This window comes from Ascaphus truei, chromosome 8, assembly GCF_040206685.1.
Source record: "Ascaphus truei isolate aAscTru1 chromosome 8, aAscTru1.hap1, whole genome shotgun sequence".
In the NCBI taxonomy this organism is placed as follows: domain Eukaryota; kingdom Metazoa; phylum Chordata; class Amphibia; order Anura; family Ascaphidae; genus Ascaphus; species Ascaphus truei.
Window position 1 is genome coordinate 37,681,954 of NC_134490.1, and position 5,901 is coordinate 37,687,854.

General features: G+C 48.3%; 1 long non-coding RNA gene across 1 annotated transcript in view; it reads left to right on the forward strand.

The window, feature by feature from the left end:
• The window catches only part of LOC142501512 (uncharacterized), a 21,244-nt gene extending 15,622 nt beyond the window's left edge, over positions 1–5,622 (forward strand). The window contains exons 2-3 of the long non-coding RNA XR_012803507.1: positions 4,184–4,325; positions 5,534–5,622. This is a non-coding gene — a long non-coding RNA (uncharacterized LOC142501512). The remainder of the gene's footprint in view (positions 1–4,183; positions 4,326–5,533) is intronic.
• Positions 5,623–5,901: the final 279 nt, after the last annotated feature.

A 5,901-nucleotide genomic window follows, 5' to 3' on the forward strand; every position in this document is an offset into this window, starting at 1 on the left:
CTCCAGTCAGATCCGTGCTCTAGTCGGTGATTAGAATAGCAGTGAAAGGGAGAAAAAAAACAGAGCCCAGCAACAGGCACCAGAGAGGAGGCCGCAAAAAAGATTTAAGAAAACAACATCCCCGCAGTCACCAACACGTTTCGTAGCTGTCGGTACTTTGTCAAATATGTTTAGCAGCTTGCTCCGATTCTGAAAATCGTATCAACACATTCACGGATTATACATCCCCTGCTGTATGTTCTCCTCACTAGAACATTTAGAAACTTTAACCCACAATAGTTTCTGGCTGATCTTACCAGATGCCCTTGATACGGAATCGACTTAATTCTCAACCCTGATTCTGCACTCGACCATTTCCAATCCGAGTTCTTAAAACTCTGATACGCATGCACCAGTACGCAGAATAAGCGTACGGGGTGCCCACCTTCCGTGGGTTACAACCGACCTTATAGTGCTCTACCATCTTGTGGAAAAGCTACAAAGTAACTGGCACTATCAAGGATCTTAATCACTACAGATGCCTGCGGAATATGTGCGCAAGGCAAACAAGGCATGCAAAAGCACAATATTACTCTGACAATCTTCACCAGAATACATCAAACCCAGCTAACTTCTGGAAAGTTATCAACAACAATATATCCCAGCCTTCTAGCCATCAACAACCATGTAATATCACTAAGGAGGATATTACTCTGACAAATACCACTGACATTGCAAATGCATTAAATACTTTGTGGGGTGTGCTACTAACTTATTAGCGAAACGCAATCTGAACCACAAACATGAACCTCATTCTGGGAATACCCCTATATATAGCCCCATCCTCTTCCAACACTGCCCACAATGTTTAATTTGTTCCAGTATCTGAAGAGATTACACAAGCGCTCCTCAAATAAAAACTAAGCAGTTAATGTGGACCTGATTTACTGCAATCTAAGTTCCTATGACTTGGTGCCCCAGCCATTGCCAAACCAATTGCTTCCATGGTCAACTCTATTCTGTCTCCAGGCCATATCCCTAAGGCCAGGTCCCCACTGGCTACTGCAGCGCCCGCTGTTGGGGACGCTGCAGGGACAATAGCTGCTGCACAATGGGACCAGGCCCGCTGCGAGGGGGGGGCGCTGCGCTCTGCCGACAGTGACTCCTGCTCCCAAGAGAATTGGGATCAGGAGTCGCGACAGAGCGCTAAGCCACGCCCCCGGTGGTTCAGCCAATGAGGGCGAACCTGCTGGGTGACGTCACGGCCGCACTCCCGTCCCTCCCCCGTCACGCCCCCCGTCTTTTGGTCTGCAGCTCCCTGCAGACCGGGGAATCGGCTGCACGCGCCGCCAGTCTCGCGGGCGCGCGTGCAGCGGAGGTACTGGGGACTCAGCCCAAGACCTGGAAAACTGCCAGAGTTGTCCCAATCTTCAAAAGTGGGGACAAAAACACTGTCTCAAACTACAGGCCAATCTCTCTTCTCCCAATACTATCCAAAGTCATGGAAAAATGTGTCCACTCCCAATTAAGCTATTACTATACCAAGACAAATTTCCCTAGCCAATTCCAATCTGGCTTTCGCCCCAAACACTCCACAGTAACTACCCTGCTAAAAGTTTGTAATAAAATCCAGTGTGGAATGGAACAACTCACTGGTGCAATATTCCTAGATTTTGCAAAGGCTTTTGATACTGTTGATCATGTTATCCTCCTTAACAAACTCCAGTGCTCTGGAATAGGGAAGCATGCTTTAAACTGGTTTCATGCCTACCTATCAGGTAGATCCCAACATGTGTCTATCTCAGGCTCTAACTCCAACTCCTTGGATATCACCTGTGATGTCCAGCAAGGCTGTTCTGGGGCCCCTACTCTTCTCAGTGTTCATCAATGATCTTCCTACAACTTGTAAGGAAGCCTCAATACACATGTATGCAGATGACACAATCTTATATGCACACAGCCATAGCCTCTCTCATCTTGAACCACATACTTCAATCTGACATTTTGAGACAATTGAAATTGGATTTCCCAAAACAAACTGTTTTTAAACACTGACAAAAGAATGTAAGGCTAAGGCCCCGCTCCCTCAGTCAGTCTTGCATCCCCTGGCGGCTGACGCGTCACAGCGCGTAGTGAGCCGTGCAGCGAGGGGGGACTGGGACCGGCTCAGAAGGATTCCCCTGCTGGTGGGGAACGCTCACGCGGCCGCCCGCGCCGCCGGGCGCAGCGGGTCCCAGCCCTAACAATGGTATTTGGGACCAAGGCTAAATTTTTAAAGCTTCCAATAAATTAGCTACATATCAGAACCAATGCTAATACCATCCTAGCTGATATATATTATCAGGCCTCGACAAATGCGGTCACCAGGGGCGAATGCATTTTAGCCCCTGACGAGATGTTTCGGCGGGGTGCAGCGGTGGCAATTTCCTCCTTCTCAGACATCTGTTGCCTTCATTCTCCTCCAACTGCACTTAAAATGGCCGCACAGCATCAAATGACGCCACGTTGCCATGCCAACTGGATGCTACGTGACAAGGAGGAAGTGCGCCGCACAAGCAGCTACAGAGGGACTCCCTGACCAAGCGAACTCCAGGACACATGGCGCGCATTCCGGAGCTCTGCCTCACTCCACGGGATGCCGCGCCTCACTCCACGGGATGCGGTGCCCCATGCCTCACTCCACGGGATGCCGCGCCTCACTCCACGGGATGCGGTGCCCCGTGCCTCACTCCACGGGATGCGGTGCCCCGTGCCTCACTCCACGGGATGCGGTGCCCCGTGCCTCACTCCACGGGATGCGGTGCCCCGTGCCTCACTCCACGGGATGCGGTGCCCTGTGCCTCACTCCACGGGATGCGGTGCCCCGCGCCTCACTCCACGGGATGCGGTGCCTCGTGCCTCACTCCACGGGATGCGGTGCCCCATGCCTCACTCCACGGGATGCCGCGCCTCACTCCACGGGATGCGGTGCCCCGCGCCTCACTCCACGGGATGCGGTGCCCCGCGCCTCACTCCACGGGATGCGGTGCCCCGTGCCTCACTCCACGGGATGCCGCGCCTCACTCCACGGGATGCGGTGCCCCGCGCCTCACTCCACGGGATGCGGTGCCCCGCGCCTCACTCCACGGGATGCGGTGCCCCGCGCCTCACTCCACGGGATGCGGTGCCCCGCGCCTCACTCCACGGGATGCGGTGCCCCGTGCCTCACTCCACGAGATGCGGTGCCCCGCGCCTCACTCCACGGGATGCGGTGCCCCGTGCCTCACTCCACGAGATGCGGTGCCCCGTGCCTCACTCCACGGGATGCCGCGCCTCACTCCACGGGATGCGGTGCCTCACTCCACGGGATGCGGTGCCCGCTGCCACTCTGCAGATCCGAAGGGGGAGGCTTGACAACCTTCCATGGCCCCCCGCAGCCCCGCTGGATGAATGCAGGATGCATTCAAGAACTCTCTGCTGCACAGGTGGGTCCCCTCCTTCCCAATGAACGGCCCCTTCCCAATGAATACAGTCACCCACCCAGTCAGTCACCCACCCACACACTCTCTCATACACACACACTGTCTCTCACTCATACTCACACACAAACTCACACACACACACTCTCTCTCGCACTCACAAACACGAGGAATTCACACTTAGTATAAATATAGAAGTGCAAATAGTTAAAACGGGTGTGTGCCGCGCACTTGCGTTCTAAGTGAAACTTCTTTGCGTTTTGTCACTGAAATTGTATTTTGATTTTTAATTAAAAACAGCCCCATCACAAATACAGTTTCTGTGACAAAAGACAAAGAAGTTTCATTTAAAATACACGTGCATTAAAGATTCTAGGATGCAATATTTACTTTAAGGCTACAAAGGAAAGTGCACTAAATATTCTATGGCACACAGAATATGAACTTGTAGGAACACTTCAAACTTGTAGATTATTTTGACTGGTATCCTAAAAAATGAAAAATATTTAAAGTTTATTTTTTAAGTTAATTAGTAAAAGTATGAATTCCATTCAAATAAGAGGGAATGGTCTTCTGTAGAAACACCAGGGGGGAGGGGGAGGGAGAATCACACCGGGCACAGCATCAGCCGCAGATCCGCTGCTCTTTTTGGATGAAGAGAAATGAGAGGCCGGGAAGGGAGTAGCATGACAGCCAAACCCTGCCAGCTGGATATCTTATTTACGCTATATATCTTACCTGCCCAGATCTTCCAGATCGGACTCTCAAGCTTCACACGGGAGATATCCGCATCCCCCCTAACCCAGAAGACAGGTAGGGAACACCTCCCCTCCAATGTATAACATTGCGGGAATGAAGTTACCTGGATATTGAGGGACTGCGGATCAGGTAAGATCCCAGGCGGGATTGCTGCTTTAGAAATTGTGAAGCGGGGCATCCAGACACTGGTAAAGGGTTTGGCAGACACACACACGTAACTACGTAACAAGGTGTAATTGCAGTAAAGTATAAATGTAATACAATAAACTGTTATGTCAAAAACAAATGTTGTTATTAGTTCTTATTAGGAATTTATTCCATTTTTTTAAGTGGGGGCAGAGCTAGGGGCGAGGCTAGGTAGCGAGTAGCTTTTTTGGTCCGGGGACTTGCTTTTAGGGTAATTTGTCAAGCCCTGTATATTATCATATACCTATATATATTATCTAAGATAGCAATATATATATATATTCAGCACTCAATAGGTTAAGATGTTTTAAATTGTTTTTCTCATAAGGAATCTTGTGGGCAGTTTGAAACTAATAGTATACAATGTTACTGGTATCAGCGACAACTTGAAACCAAGTAGTATGACGCACATTTTAGTGATAAGACTTGTTGTATGCACATTTTAATGATAAGACTTGTTTTTGTAAGTTCCTAATGTTCTTAAAATAAGGTACTTGATGACAATAACAGAAAAACAAGTATGTAAATAAGTACGTAATTAAGTTGGCAAAAGCGAGTCAGCTGAGACAGTGATTTATGTCTCTTTGATCTAAGGGTATAACACGTAGCTATCACAGGCATAAGCCACCGCCTTCTTAGATACTTGCAACCTTGAATAGAAGTATTTTGTATGCTGTGCCCTTGCTAAAATCGCTGAACTGATTGAAGAAATAAAGACTGCTGATTTGAACTGCAAACCTGATTCCTGAGTATTACATTATCGAATTTTTTCTAGTTCTAGGTGTACTTTATAGGAACAAAACCTCCCTAATTCTGCTGGTCAGAAAGCGAATCGCACACAGATGCGAATGCCAATTATAGACTATGGGGACATAGTATACGGCTCGGCACTCCAAACCCACCTTAGCAAACTTGATACCCTCTACAATTCAATATGCCGTTTTGTTCTCCAATGCAACTACAACACACATCACTGCGAAATGCTTAAAGAACTAGATTGGTCATCACTTGAGTGTAGGCGCAAAGTTCATCTCTCCTGTCTTGCCTTCAAATACTTTCTGGGCAAGCTATCTGAACAAGCTCCTCACCCCTACCACATGCAGCACTTATCATCTGAGATCTGACTCCTAAAGACTGTTCATGGTCCCAAGGTTCAGCAAAGTATCCGGCCGCTCCTCCTTCTCTTACCGTGCACCCCAAAACTGGAACAGTTTACCGGAGACTCTTACAGCCGCCACCAGTCTAAGTTCTTTCAAAATTAAAGCGGTCTACATTTTTTATCTGGTCTGTAACTGTTACATACACCTTAAAAAACAATAGGTAGCGCTAATGAAAATAAATGAAATAAAAGAAATATAAATTGGCCACGTGTAGCTGCCTAGATACGTCTCTGACCCCTCGTCAGACAAGAGTATGTCACTGGAATAGTATCAATGGCGCTAAACACAATCTACAATAAATGATCGTATAAATATACAAATACAATGAAAATATAAATATACAACCGGATGGAATTGAT